Genomic DNA, 14,387 nt, shown 5'->3' with positions numbered 1-14,387 from the left:
CTACTCAACTTGATGCACCTGGAGAGTTCTATCCAGGATGCATTTCTCCAAAAACAACATATGGTGGCTGTTTTCTTTGACTTACAAAAGGCCTATGGCACCACATGGCGATATGGCATCCTTTCAATCCTGCATAAATGGAGATTCCAAGGTAACTTGCCAGGTTTTTTGCAAGTTTTTGTCCCTCCATCTATTCCATGTCCGAGTAGGGAGGGCATATTTGCAAAACCATGTTCAAGCAAACTGAGTCCCACAGGGATCTGTTCTCAGTGTCACTCTGTTTGTGATTGCCATAAATGGCATTCTCGCTGCTGCTGCTACAGCAGTAATACCGTCGCTAAATGTAGATAATTTTGCTCTGCATTATAGCTCACAAAGTCTGGCAGTCGCAGAGCAACAATTACAGCAAACTATTATGAGAGTGAAACAGTGGACTTAGAACATGGCTTTCAGTTTGCAAGTGCAAAGACCTCTGTTGTTCACTTCTGCCCGAAGTGCACTTTTCACCCCATTCTGAGCTTTACTTAGCGGATATCGCTCTTATTGTAGTTGACACCGATTTCTTGGGCTCCTTTTAGATAGTAAATTATTGTGGGAGCCACACGTGCATCATTTAAAAGCTAAATCTGCTAAGAAGCTCAAGATTTTGAAGTTTTTAGTGGCATTACTTGGGGGGCTCCTACAGTTTTACAGGGCACATATTTCATCCAGGTTAAACCATATCAGTATAGCATATGGATCAAGGCAAAGTGTCCTTGTGAAAATGAATAGCATTCACCATTGCTAGCCTGCTCACTGAATCTGGTGTGCCGCCTTTAGGCAGCAACAAATATTATTGTCCTATTCTGCAAATTTGCAACAGATGCCACTTCATCCAAGCTCTCCCTGTGTATTCCAAAATGGAAACCATCGGCCATATGCTGCTTATCCAGGAGCAACACAGCAGGTTGGTATACGTTTGGACAGCAGTTGCAGATTGCTTGATGTACCTTCGGTTCTTTGTCTTATCTGATGACCAAGTAAGGTACCTCTGAGATTAATATAATGACCTGAAATAATCCTGAATCTGCATATCGGCCCAAAAGAAAACATGGAACCCTCCATATATCGGAGGCTCTTCTTGTCCATTGTTAGCTGGTATCATGATTCAGTTATTGTTTAGATGGATGGTTCTAGGGCAGAAGCGAAAGTAGGCTGTGCGTCCAGCACTTTCTGCTCTGTACAGACTCCTTGAGCTCGCTTCTTTTCCCTTATCTTTTTTTTGGCTATGTACATTTATATCATGCCTAATTTGGCTTTCAATCTTTTCGTCAGGTCTCCACGTTTCCATACTGAACTGGGAATCGTGACGTTGATTCAAATTATGATCTTCACACGACCACATTGTTGGCTTCGAAACCACCTGAATTAAGCCTGTTAATTACCGCAACTTAAGAGAACAAGGTTTATTCTTCCCATTGATAACATATGTTACCTTATGATCTATGCACCTCAAGCTGGACTATTCTCTTGTTTATCAAGACTCAACAACTGGGATACCTTCTCAAAATTTTTTAAAAAATATTTTACGATCAGACACACCTCATCATTTCAACTGGTTATAATCTAACACTGACTTTATAGGTGCTGTCATGTGTTTTAGATGGTCATACGCACCACTCTCATAATTTTAACGTTATATTTAAAATTTGCCTTAGTAGGTGCATTCTAGTGTTGTGTATAGATACACCTTATGTTCTACAAACCTCAAGCTGAATTATTTTCTCGTGCGAACCATGTGACCTTGCCACGGTGGGGAGGCTTGTGTGTCCCAATGAAGCAGATAGCCGAGCCGCAGGTGCAACCATATCGTATGGGTACCAGACTAAGGAATGGTTAGTCGAAAGGGGGGTAGCAGCCTTTCGGAAGTTGCAAGGGTGGCAGTCTAGATGATAGACTGATATCGCCTTCTAATAATAGTCAACATGGCTTAGCTGTGTTGATACTGCTACACAGCTGAAAACAACGGGAAACTACAGCCGTAACTAACTCCCGAGGACATGCAGCTCTCTCTGTATGAATGATGTACTGATGATGGCTTCCTTCGAGGTAAAATATTCCGGAGGTAAACTAGTCCCCCATTCGGATCTCTAGGTGGGGACTACACGAGAGGGGGTGATCATCAGGAAGATGGATACTGACATTCTGCGAGTCGGAGCGTAGAATGTTAGAAGTTTGAATCGTTGTGGTAGATTAGAGAATCTGAAAAGGGAGATGGATAGACTAAAGTTAGATGTAGTTGGTATAAGTAAAGTACATTGGCAGGAAGAACATGATTTTTGGTCAGGCGACTACCAAATTATCAACACAAAATCAAACAGAGGAAATGCAGGAGTTGGTTTAATAATGAATAAGAAAATAGGGCAGCAGGTAAGCTACTACGACCAGCATAGTGAAAGAATTATTGTCATCAAGATAGACACCAAACCAATGCCCACCACAATAGTGCAGATCTATATGCCTACTAGTTCAGCGGATGATGAGGAAATCGAAAGAACATATGAAGAGAGAGAATATTTAATACAATATGTAAAAGGTGACGAGAATCTAATTGTGATGGGAGACTGGAATGCAGTGGTAGGCCAAGGAAGAGAAGATAATACAGTAGGAGAATTCGGATTGGGACAAAGGAACGAAAGAGGAAGTCGGCTGGTTGAATTCTGCACTGATCATAATTTAGTCCTTGCCAATACTTGGTTCAAACACCACAAACGACGGCTTTATACGTGGACGAGACCTGGAGACACTGGAAGGTATCAAATAGACTTCATAATGATTAGGCAAAGATTCAGAAACCAGGTGTTGGATTGCAAAACTTTCCCAGGAGCAGACGTGGACTCTGACCACAACTTGTTGGTATTGTATTGTATTGTATTGTATTGTATTGTATTGTATTTTATTTCATCCAACTGATCATACAGTGATATGGGACACGTCAATAATCGTATTTACAGTAACAAAGGATAAAACAGTAATATACATGCCATGATAAATAAAGTGAAATATACAATGTGGTAAAGAGGCACAGATTTTTTTAAATAAGTGATACATAATTTAATTTTCAAGAGCTAAGTATTCTTCAATAGAATAAAAACAATGGTTGGAAACAAATTTGAATAATTCTTTCTTAAATTTTGAACATGGTTTTATCTGCTTAATGTAGTCTGGTAATTTATTAAATAAATGTACTCCTGCAGAACTCAAACTTGATTCATGTAGCTTAGTTTTGTGTGGTTCTGTGTGCAGACTCTGTCTATTTCTAGTATTATACCTATATACATCAGAGTTTATGGTGTAGCTGTTTACATTCTCCTTCATATATACAAGTGTATGGAAGATATAAAGGCTAGGCAATGGTAAAATAAAATAAAGTTTAAAGTATTTCTTGCAGCTTGTCCTCCTGCCGACACCGGCCATTCCTCTAATTATTTTCTTTTGTAACTTAAAGATGACTTTGCTATATCGTGAATTCCCCCAGTAAATGATTCCATAGGTTAGTATGGGATGGACATGTGCAAAATACATAATTTAGCAAGCCTTTAAATTAAAACTATTTTTCAAAGATATTATCATGAAATAAATTCTACTAAGCTTTTTCCCTATAAACTCTGTATGTTTTTCCCAGGTTAATGATTCATCCACAAGCCAAGAAACTTTGTTGATGATGAGTACTCAATTATGGTCTCTCCAAATGATATTGGACTAATTTCCATATTTAAATTAATCTTATGGTGAAATCTAATCACAGAAGTTGTCTGTTTACTTAAAATTATATTATCTTCAAGCCAGCTCAGGATATTACTCACTATATTGCCTGCCTTCAATTCTAACCCTTCAGAACTTTCATCAGCTACAAAAACAGTAATATCATCTGCAAACAAAGTTAATTGCACTCCTTGAATATCATCGACAATTTGGACGATATCATTAATAAATACTAAAAATAATAATGGTCCTAAAACTGACCCCTGTGGAACACCATGATCTATGTTTCTGGCACAGGAATACACATTCTTAATTACATTTTTGCTCAAATCAGTACCGGTATTTCAACAATCTATCCCCTAAAAACGATTTGAAAAACCTGTATCATAAACTTCTATTTCATAGTTCCACATTTCTTCATTCAATACAACTTGATCTACTGCTGACTTTGTATCCCCAGATATTCTAGTTGGTTGATTTACAACTGCCTTTAGACCGTACAAGGAAAACAACATTTCTAGCCTTTGCTTATCTCGCCCACCATTATTCCCTAAAAAAATCTACATTGAAGTCGCCCATGATTATTACATTTTTGTTCTTATCCTGTAGGTCATCTAAAATAATTTCAGTATTATTATATAAAGTTTCAACATTACTAGAAGGATTTCTATAAATGCATATAAGTATTAACTTATAATCCACTAGTTCAACAAAGCTAGCCTCAAAATGCTCCTCTACATTCAGATATTCAAATTTATCCAACTGCTTACATTTGATATTATTATTCACATATATACATGAACCTCCACACTTCATTTTCTTTCTACAAAACTTACTTGCAAGAGCATAACCTTCTAATATAAAGTTTGAAATCTCATCCTCTATCAACCAATGTTCAGTTAAGCATAAAACATCATACCCTTGTAGGTTATCTGCCAACAGAACCTCCATACTTAGAATTTTATTTCTTAAAGATTGAACATTCTGGTGGAACAAATTTATCTCTCTCTTTAAATTATAACTATTGCTACCTTTTACATTAAAAAATCCTGCTCTAGTAATACTGGTCGTTTCCTTGTCCTACTTGACGTTCTTATTTCTGGTTGTTTAGCTTGCCCTCCTTCAGTTCGTCCTGATGGTGCTCCAACATCCAACTTCTCCAGTAACTCCTCTCCTTGTTCATCCAACTGACTGCTACTGACGATCTCAATGGTTTCCTCACAAGTTTTCCCTGAGTACTCGGTGCTTTCTGGTATTGGTGTCTCTGATGATTGTGGTAGAATCACATTAATCCCTTTCAGCTGATTTTCTTCTTCTAGGCATCCTTCTTTAGTGGTAGCACTCACCTCAACTACTTCCTCAACTCTTCTTACTTTCAATACTTGCAAATGTTGTGCAACTTCATCTTTATCGAACAGCAGTGGTATGGCATTATTCATGATAGTTGTTCCTGGAGTCTGTTGTATTTTCTTTCTTATCATATTACATAGCTGCGTTTTCCCTCTTCTGCTAAGATGCATGCCACGATTTGTGAAATATCCTCGATCCATATTGCTCATATCATTATTTCTGTATTTTGAAAGCATTTGACAATTTTCTGTAGCCGCCTGTTTGTATCATCAACTAACTTATTTACACAAGACCATTCATTTAAATCATGTCGATGTGGAATATTACATAATATTACATTCGTGGTCTTTAATTTGCAAAGTGCTTTCTTCACCCCAGAAATCACATTTGATGCTTCATTTCAAGCAATATCATTCGTCCCTGCCATAATAACCACGTAGTCATTCTCATTAAGTGTTCCCATCTCTTCCATATCTGACTGAAGAACCTCTTTGAACAGAGCACCTGGCTTGACAAAACCTACAACTTCAGTCTCCGGTAGCATATCATGGTCATGAAATGCCATCTGAAGCTGAAGAAACTGAAGAAAGGGAAGAATGCAAAAAGATGGGATCTAGACACGTTGAAAGAAAAGAGTGTGAGGTATTGTTTCAAGGAACATATTGCAAAAGGACTAAATGAAAAGGCTGAAGGAAACACAATAGAGGAAGAGTGGATAGTAATGAAAAATGAAGTCAGCAGGGCTGCTGAAGAAATGTTAGGAAGGAAGAAAAGATCAACTAAGAATCAGTGGATAACTCGGGAGATACTAGACCTGATTGATGAACGACGAAAATACAAGAATGCTAGAAATGAAGAGGACAGAAAAGAATACAGGCAATTAAAGAATGAAGTGGATAGAAAGTGCAAGGTAGCTAAGGAAGACAGGCTGAAGGAGAAGTGCAAGGATGTCGAAGGCTGTATAGTCCTAGGAAAGGTAGATGCTGCAGACAGGACAATCAAGGAGACCTTTGGAGAAAGGAAATCTAGGTGAATGAATATTAAGAGATCAGATGGAAAGCCACTTCTAGGGAAAGGAAACAAAGCAGAAAGATGGCAGGAACATATCTAACAGTTGTATCAAGGTGAAGTTGTAGATAATTTGGTTCTGGAACAAGAAGAGGCTGTTGATGCTGATGAAATGGGAAACCCAATTTTGAGGTCAGAGTTTGACAGAGCTGTGAGCAACCTAAATAGGAACAAGGCACCTGGAATTGATGACATTCCCTCTGAATTACTGACTGCCTTAGGAGAAACCAGCATGGCAAGGCTATTCCATTTAGTGTGTAAGATGTATGAGACAGGAGAAGTCTCATCCGATTTTCGGCAGAATGTTGTTATACCTATTCCCAAGAAAGCCGGTGCTGACTGGTGTGAAAACTATCACACCATTAGTTTAGTATCTCATGCCTGCAAAATTTTAACACGTATTGTTTACAGAAGAATGGAAAAACATGTTGAAGCTGAGTTGGGAGAAGATCAGTTTGGATTCAGAAGAAATGTAGGAACATGTGAAGCAATCCTGACTTTGCGTCTGATCTTAGAGGATCGAAACAAGGACAAGCCCACGTACATGGCATTCATAGATCTAGAAAAGCCATTCGATAATGTTGATTGGACCAAGCTATTTAAGATTCTGAAGGTGATTGGGATCAGATACCAAGAACGAAGAATTATCTACAATCTGTATAAAAATCAGTCTGCAGTGATACAAATCAAGGGCTTTGAAAAAGAAGCAGCAATCCAGAAAGGAGTGAGGCAGGGCTGCAGTTTGTCCCCCCTCCTTTTCAATGTTTACATAGAACAGGCAGTAAAGGAAATCAAAGAGGAATTTGGAAAGGGAATCACAATCCAAGGAGAGGAAATCAAACCTTGAGATTTGCCAATGATATTGTTATTTTATCTGAGACTGCAGAAGATCTCGAAGCTGCTGAATGGTATGGATGAAGTGAAAACTATCACACCATTAGTTTAGTATGTTTAGTTTGTGTGGAGCGTGGCATTGTATGGAAGTGAAACATGGAGTACAAGATGAAAATAAATACGTCCAAAGCAAAAGTAATGGAGTGCAGTCGAATGAAGGCGGCTAATGCAGGAAATATTAAATTAGGAAATGAAGTCTTAAAGGAAGTAGATGAATATTGTTACTTGGGTAGTAAAATAACTATCGATGGCAGAAGTAAGGAGGACATAAAATGTAGATTAGCACAAGCAAAGAAGAGCTTTCTTAAGAAAAGAAATTTGCTCACTTCAAACATTGATATCGGAATTAGAAAGATGTTTTTGAAGACTTTTGTGTGGAGCGTGGCATTGTATGGAAGTGAAACATGGACTATAACTAGCTCAGAAAGAAAGAGAATAGAAGCTTTTGAAATGTGGTGTTACAGAAGAATGCTGAAGGCGAGATGGATATATCGAATCACAAATGAAGAGATACTGAATCGAATTGGCGAGAGGAGATCCATTTGGCTAAATTTGGCGAGAAGAAGGGGGAGAATGATAGGACACATCTTAAGACTCCCAGGACTTGTTCAGTTGGTTTTTGAAGGAAGTGTAGGTGGTAAGAACGGTAGGGGTGGTAGACCAAGGTATGAATATGACAAGGAGATTAGAGCAGATGTAGAATGCAATAGTTACCTAGAAATGAAAAGGTTAGCATGATAGGGTGGCATGGAGGGCTGCATCAAACCAGTCTATGGACTGATGACTCAAACAACATCATCATACCCTAACAATTTTGTTACCTTCTCTGATTTGCTTTCATTGTTTTAACTTGTTACAATTTAACTTTTAACATCAATCCTTGTATTTGCTGTCATGTGTTTTATATTTTAACTAGTCATAGTTTAACATTTGTCTTGTAGGTGCTATCATGTGTTATATATTGCTATTTGATAAGTTGTATTTTGCTCAATTGATTCGTTGGCTGATGATGACGTGCAATGAGCATCAAAACTAGTACCAATCTTCTTTTTTTTTTTTTTTTTTTTTTTGCTAGTGGCTTTACGTCGCACCGACTCAGATAGGTCTTATGGCGACGATGGGACAGGATAGGGCTGGGAGTGGGAAGGAATCGGCCGTGGCCTTAATTAAGGTACAGCCCCAGCATTTTCCTGGTGTGAAAATGGGAAACCACGGAAAACCATTTTCAGGGCTGCCGATAGTGGGATTCGAACCTACTATCTCCCGGATGCAAGCTCACAGCCGCGCACCTCTACGCGCACGGCCAACTCGCCCGGTCCAATCTTCTTTAAACGTTATGTGATATATACTCACATCAATAAACATTCATGGTATTGAAAAGGTGGACCTTTAACATTTTCATTTTACTGTAACCCCAGTTCAATACGGAACAAAATGAAGTTTCTAACTTTCAACAATCTATTGATGTACGTTCCCCTTGGCACACTATGGTGCAGCGTATCCAGGACCTGCTGGCCTGGTCTTGGTGTCCTAGCACCGAAAACATGTTCTTGTGGCTCTCAAGCCACATGGGTGTGGAGAAAAATGAGTTAGCTGACAAGGCTGCCAAGGAGATGGTCACGTTGCCCCCATTGCCTTACAAGGTTCCAGACAGTGATATTTGTTCTCAGCTGAGACATTTGGTATGTCCCATTGGAAGAAGTGGCAGGCCACCACTCTACGAAGTAAGCTGAGAACTATAAAAGGAACTGTGAAGGTATGGAAGACTTCCCTTTGGGTTTCTTGGAAAGAAGTGGTATTATGTCGCCTTCAGATTGGTCACGGTATAGCAACGCACTCCTACTTACTGAAGGGAAAAGCCTCCCTGGTGTGTATTTGTGGCAGTCATCTTACCGTGGTACACATCCTTATGGAGTGCACAGACCAGGCCGATCTGCGCCATTGTCTAAAACTTCCGAGTATCATCACCCTCATCCTGCGTGATGACGAACAGTCAGCAGACCTTGCTATCCGTTTTATGAGGGGATAGTGACCTGTTCTACTGTATCATGCATAAAAGTGAGGGTTTTTTTATCTGACTTCAATTTTATTTTATTGTGAACTACGTTTTATTCTGTTGATTTAATTTGTGTATTTTCATTTTTTATACTTTGAACTTGAATAGTATACACTGATCAGCCAGAACATTATGACCACCTACCTACTATCGATATAAACCCATCCAGGTGATAGCAGCGTCACCTGACAAGGAATGACTGCTAGTCAGACACACGCACAGGGCATGTAGTATCAGTGAGCGTGCTGTCAGTGTGTAGAATGGGGAAGGTGCGCGATCTATCTGAGTTTGACCGAGGGCAGATTGTGATGGCCTGGAGGCTTGGCACGAGCATTTCTGAAACTACACGACTTGTTGGCTGTTTGAGGAGTGCTGTAGTGAGTGTCTTCAACAAGTGGCAAAACAAAGGTGAAACCGCGTCCAAACGTCGAGGGGTTGGGGGGGCCACCCCTCATAACTAATGTCGGACGACATAGGCTGGGCATGCTGGTCAAACAGGACAGGTGGCGAACTGTGGCGGAACTAACATCAGACTTTAATGTGGGTAGAGTACAAGTGTGTCTGAACACACAGTGCACCAAACACTCCTAAGGATGAACCTCCACAGCCGACAACCTATGCGTGTGCCAATGTTAACACCACGACATCAGCAAGTACGACTGAAATGGGCATGTAACTATTGTCACTGGACGTTGATGCAGTGGCAGAGCATTGCATATTCTGATGAAACCTGATACATTCTTCATCATTCCGATGGGAGGGTACGAATCCGTCGCCTTCCAGGAGAACAGCTCCTTGACACCTGTACTGCGGGACAGAGGCAAGCTGGTGGCGGCTCAATTATGCTCTGGGGAATATTTACGTGGGTATCCATGGGTCCAATGCAGCTCGTGAAAGGCACCGTGATGGCCGAGAAGTATCATACACTGTTTGCAGACCACGCACACCCCTTCATGACGATCATGTTTCCCAATGGCAGTGGCATTTTTTAACAAGATAATGTGCCATATCACAAGGCCAGGAGTGTGGTGGAGTGGTTCAAGGAACTCGGTGGCGAATTGCAATTGATGTGCTGGCCCCCCAACTCGCCAGATCTTAACCCAATAGAACACATCCATGATGTGATTGAATGTGGCGTCAGAGCTCATCGCCCCCCCTCCCTGGAATTTATGGGAATTAGGTGACTTGTGTGTGCAGATGTGGAGCCAACTCCCTCCAGCGACCTACCACGGCCTCACTGCTTCCATGCTAAGACGCATCGCCGCTGTTATCTGTCACAAAGGTGGACGTACTGGCTATTAGGTTGGTGATCATAATGTTCTGGCTGATCAGTGTATATTTCATGTCAAGGCAAATGCCTCATTCTACCTTTATCTATTTTCCCTTTCATTTTATAACAATAAGGCATTGCAAATTAGATCAACTGATTATTTTAAATTCATAATCATTTTTCATCATCATTTCTTTTAAATTCTAGTCGGTGGATACATTTTAAATTTTAGTTACAATTACATTTCGTTCCATCTCGTACCATGTGATGTGATTGAACGTGGTGTCAGAGCTCGTCGCTCCCCTCCCCGGAAATGAAATTCTAGATGTTAGGCCTCTTTAAACAAAAAGCATCATCATCATCATCATTATCATAATTCCGATCACATATTTAATACATTCTCTTGAAGAGGAATGAAAGAATTTGTTCCGAAAGCTCTTCCTCCTGTCATAGACAGGCTTGCAGCTAGTATAAGAGTTGATTTTTCAAATTCCATGATGCAGCTCTTTGGGAAGACTAGAAATGAAATTCTATTTCACATGCTTTGATTTCCTCATTACAATGACATGATTAGAAATTAAGGAAAGAAGAGAGATCTTGATTGATAAACAGGCCCCAGGACGAATCGTCATTTTAGAAACAGAGAAACATAATTCCGAGAATGCATTTTTGCTTTTATTGGACATAACTACTTGACATGTCATGTTCCATTTAGTGTCAGAGACGCATTATCTCTAAACATCCTTGAAGACACTTTTTCAAATCTTATATACATGTAACTGTAACTAAAACCCATAAAATGAAGTGTCATTTTAGCTGCTTCAGGCTCTCCTGAAAGGAAATGGAGTTACATTCCTGTATTTCTAAACTGACAAAATGTGTTGGTGGTATTAAGCATAAACATGTGTATTTTAAAGATGGTTGAACAAGAGAATGATAATATTTTATCTTCTTCTTCTTCTTCTTCTTCTTCTTCTTCTTCTTCTTCTTCTTCTTGTTGTTGTTGTTGTTGTTGTTGTTGTTGTTGTTGTTGTTGTTGTTGTTGTTGTTGTTGTTGTTGTTGTTGTTGTTGTTGTTGTTGTTGTTGTTGTTGTTGTTGTTGTTGTTGTTGTTGTTGTTGTTGTTGTTGTTGTTGTTGTTGTTGTTGTTGTTGTTGTTGTTGTTGTTGTTGTTGTTGTTGTTGTTGTTGTTGTTGTTGTTGTTGTTGTTGTTGTTGTTGTTGTTGTTGTTGTTGTTGTTGTTGTTGTTGTTGTTGTTGTTGTTGTTGTTGTTGTTGTTGTTGTTGTTGTTGTTGTTGTTGTTGTTGTTGTTGTTGTTGTTGTTGTTGTTGTTGTTTGAGTCATCAGTCCATAGGCTGGTTTGATGCAGCTCTCTATGCCACCCTATCCTGTGCTAACCTTTTCATTTCTACATAAGTAGTACATCCTAAATCTGCTCTGATCTGCCGCTCATATTCACACTTGTTATTTTGCTACCCAAGTAACAATAGGTCTTAATATCACCTGCATCACCTGACTTTGTTCAACTGTAGTCTATTACTTTTGTTTAGGAATTATTTATTTTCATCTTGTACTCCTTCCCCAAGATTCTTCCTATAACATTCAGTAATTTCTCCAGATCTTCTGCAGACTCAGATAAAAATTATCATTGGCAAATCTCAAGTTTTTTTTTTCCCTTTCCTTCGATTGTGATTCCCTTTCCAAATTCATCTTTGATTTCCTTTACCACCTGTTCTGTATAAACATTGCAAAGGAGGGGGACAAACTGCAGCCTTGACTTGCTCCTTTATGGATTGCTGCTTCATTTTCAAACCCCAGATTTTTATCACTGCAGACTGATTTTTATACAGATTGAAGATAATTCTTCCATTTCTTAAATGGATTTTTAACCAGAGAACCAAGCTGAACATGACTGTCTTTCCCTGTTCCAAAACCAGATGAAAATATTACAGAGTACTTACAAAGGGCTCCTGGTTTTGTATCTGAATAGGCCAAACATTAAAACTCGCATAACCAGTTTCACAGGAATTTTTAATTCCCCTCTCTGCTGGGAACTTAGTCATCGGCAGGGGACCATGTTTCCTTCAAGTATTTATATTTTTCTTTGTCAGGAGAACACAGATGAATCTGAAAATAGTGAAAAGTACAATCAAGCTTTAGAGGATTCTCTTCAGAAATAGAAGGACAGTAACAAGGCCAATCAGGTCGAGGCAACACATCACTAGAAGATCCTTCTCCTGCATAGTAACTATTTAGTTTGTTTCTTCAGTAAAACGTGAATGTCTAATTTCTTCATTATGCAAGCAGAAAAGAAAACCACTTCAATATAATCACATGCACTCACACGTCACATCAACAATAATTATGTAATTTCGCAGAAACTGACATCGCTAGTTTACTTCACAAGACGCTCTGTCTGGTGTCTGACTCTCCGTCTGAAGTTCTGAACTCATCACATCACAAATATTTTGCCTCTCTGTGTCATCCATTGTTCACAAAGCCCAGTGCTGTTGGTTATTCAACTTCTGGCTTAACTGTACCCTTTCTCCACAGGTCCACACTTTCTCTCACTCAACTCGTTGGTGGTAAAGGTAAGGGTAAAACCCATTCACTTAAAAGCAAAAGACCAGGCAGAAATCTTATTATACACTTTTCATATTTTGCTAATGACGTATACCTTTGCTCTCCGATGTCTTAACAACTGTAGAATGCAGCAAAGACTGAAGATTAAATGCCAGGTCAGGTACACTGTAATATTTATTAATAACACAAGCATCAGCACGATGTTGGCAAACACATACTTCAAATTAAAAGAAAACAATAAGCCATCTAAAATATTAATTTACTTGGTTGCCACAATTGAACACAAGTTCAAAATTTTGGTGGGGGGTGATTTATCCCCCAATCCCCACCTCTGCGTACACTCCTGACAAGTTGTGGTCAGAGTCCATGTCTGCTCCTGGGAAAGTCCTGCAATCCAACACCTGGTTTCTAAATATCTGCCTAATCATAATGAAGTCTATTTGAGACTTTCCTGTGTCTTCAGGTCTCGCCCATGTATATAGCCATTGTTTGTGGTGTTCGAACCAAGTATTAACAAGGACTAAATTATGATCGGTGCAGAATTCAACCAGCTGACTTCCTCTTCCATTCCTTTCTCCCAGTCCCAATTCTCCAAATGTATTACCTTCTCTTCCTTGACTTACCACTGCATTCCAGTCTCCCATCACAATTAAATTCTCGTCACCTTTTACATATTGTATTAAATCTACTATCTCTTCATATATTCTTTTGATTTCATCATCATCCACAGAAATACTAGGTACTGGTGGACATTGGCTTGGTGTCTATCTTGACAACAATAATTCTTTCATTATGCTGGTCGTAGTAGCTTACCCACTGTCCAATTTTCTTACTAATTATTAAACCAACTCATGCATTTCCCCTATTTGATTTTGTGTTGATAATTCTCTAGTCCCATGACCAAAAATCCTGCTCTTCCTACCAACGTACTTCACTTATACCATCTAACCTTAGTCTATTCATCTCGCTTTTCAGATTCTCTAACCTGCCACTATGATTCAAACATCTAACATTCCACGCTCCAACTCGCAGAATGTCAGTATCCATCTTCCTGATGATTGCCCCACTTTGTATAGTCCCCACTTGGAGATATGAATCGGGGACTATTTTACCTCTGGAATATTTTACCTAGGAAGAAGCCATCATCAGTAGATCATTCGTACAGAGAGACCTGCATATCCTCGGGACTTAGTTACAGCTGTAGTTTCCTGTTTCTTTCAGCTGTGTAGCAGTATCGACACAGCTAATCCACATTAAGTATTATTACAAGGCCATATCAGTCAATTATCTAGACTGCCGCCCTTGCATCTTCCAAAAGGCTGCTACCATCCTTTGGACGAACCATTCGTTAGTCTGATCTCTCAACAGATACCCATCTGATATGGCTGCACCTGCGGCTCCGCTATCTACTTCATTGGGACGC

General features: G+C 39.4%; 1 protein-coding gene across 2 annotated transcripts in view; it reads left to right on the top strand.

Annotated features, from left to right (window-relative positions):
* Positions 1-14,387, top strand: part of ClC-a (chloride channel protein 2) — a 625,116-nt gene that overhangs the window by 530,237 nt on the left and 80,492 nt on the right. The window lies entirely within an intron of this gene.

The sequence above is a fragment of the Anabrus simplex genome, chromosome 2, assembly GCF_040414725.1.
Source record: "Anabrus simplex isolate iqAnaSimp1 chromosome 2, ASM4041472v1, whole genome shotgun sequence".
In the NCBI taxonomy this organism is placed as follows: Eukaryota; Metazoa; Arthropoda; class Insecta; order Orthoptera; family Tettigoniidae; genus Anabrus; species Anabrus simplex.
Note: the sequence above shows the minus strand (reverse complement) of the source record. Positions and strands in the feature narration are given on the sequence as shown.